This window comes from Marmota marmota, unplaced genomic scaffold, assembly GCF_001458135.2.
Source record: "Marmota marmota marmota unplaced genomic scaffold, marMar, whole genome shotgun sequence".
NCBI classification, from domain to species: Eukaryota; Metazoa; Chordata; class Mammalia; order Rodentia; family Sciuridae; genus Marmota; species Marmota marmota.
In genome coordinates this window covers 3,549,690-3,550,494 of record NW_026000102.1, presented here as the reverse complement: position 1 = coordinate 3,550,494, position 805 = coordinate 3,549,690, and the positions used below count along the sequence as shown (strand labels likewise).

At 49.1% G+C, this 805-nt stretch overlaps 2 long non-coding RNA genes across 4 annotated transcripts in view; one reads left to right on the top strand and one right to left on the bottom strand.

Moving 5' to 3' along the window:
• The window catches only part of LOC125610779, a 13,678-nt gene that overhangs the window by 7,733 nt on the left and 5,140 nt on the right, over positions 1 to 805 (top strand). Inside the window, exon 1 of one of the 3 annotated variants that reach the window (XR_007340793.1) lies at positions 683 to 785. The exons of the other annotated variants lie outside the window; for them this stretch is intronic. This is a non-coding gene — a long non-coding RNA (uncharacterized LOC125610779). Of the gene's footprint in view, positions 1 to 682; positions 786 to 805 lie in introns of those variants that run through there. 3 annotated transcript variants of the gene reach the window in all.
• LOC125610781 overlaps positions 1 to 805 on the bottom strand; it is a 15,768-nt gene that overhangs the window by 10,269 nt on the left and 4,694 nt on the right. The window lies entirely within an intron of this gene.

The following is an 805-nucleotide window of genomic DNA, read 5'->3' as shown; positions in this document are numbered from 1 at the left end:
CCCCCGGGTTTGAAATTGGCTGTGGAACAAGGAAGTCCATGGGCGGGGAAGAAAGCATGTTGGAAGGAGGATTCCTGTCATCCAGGGAAACTAGTCCTTTCACCAGGGGCAGAGAGAAGGTCACGGTCCCTGGGAGGAGGTGAAGACGCTGCCTGGGGCCTTGTTTATACACTGAGCCCTGCTTTGTGGGCCCAGTAGATCTACCTCTGCAGACACACCTCCAGATCACAGCTTGACGCGCAGCTGAGACACCTGCTCCAAACCCTCCAGTGCCCAATTGTCACGGGCAGACAGATTTCACAACAGGTAATTATAGTCTGTGCTGACCGTACAGGGGCACCTGCTTCATTAATTTTTTAAGTCAGTGATTATCAAGGATGGAATCTGTTGTTATTTCAATGTTTATCAATGGCCCATAATGTGCCAAACACTATCTTGATCACCAAATAAAGAAGCTGTACGGAAAAACAAGATGGCCCCCGTTACTTGGAGGCTGAGGTGGGGAAGCCAGCGTGACTAGACCCGCGTCCAGGAGCACGGTGTGGTAAGTACAGGGAGTGTGTGTTTAGGACACGTAATCTAAACTACCCGTAGGAGGAAGAAGCAGTCTGAGGGGTTCATTACAGCCAGGAAGGAGAGCTATACATCATGGCAACCACTGGGGACAAATTATAATGCCATGACATGAAATGAATCCCAGGTGAATGAAAGGACAGATTTAGCTAATCCTTTCTTTGTCTTCCAGGTCCTCAGGACAAAAACCTAAAAGCCTTTGCATTTAAATTGTAAGCCTTCCCCACCCCCC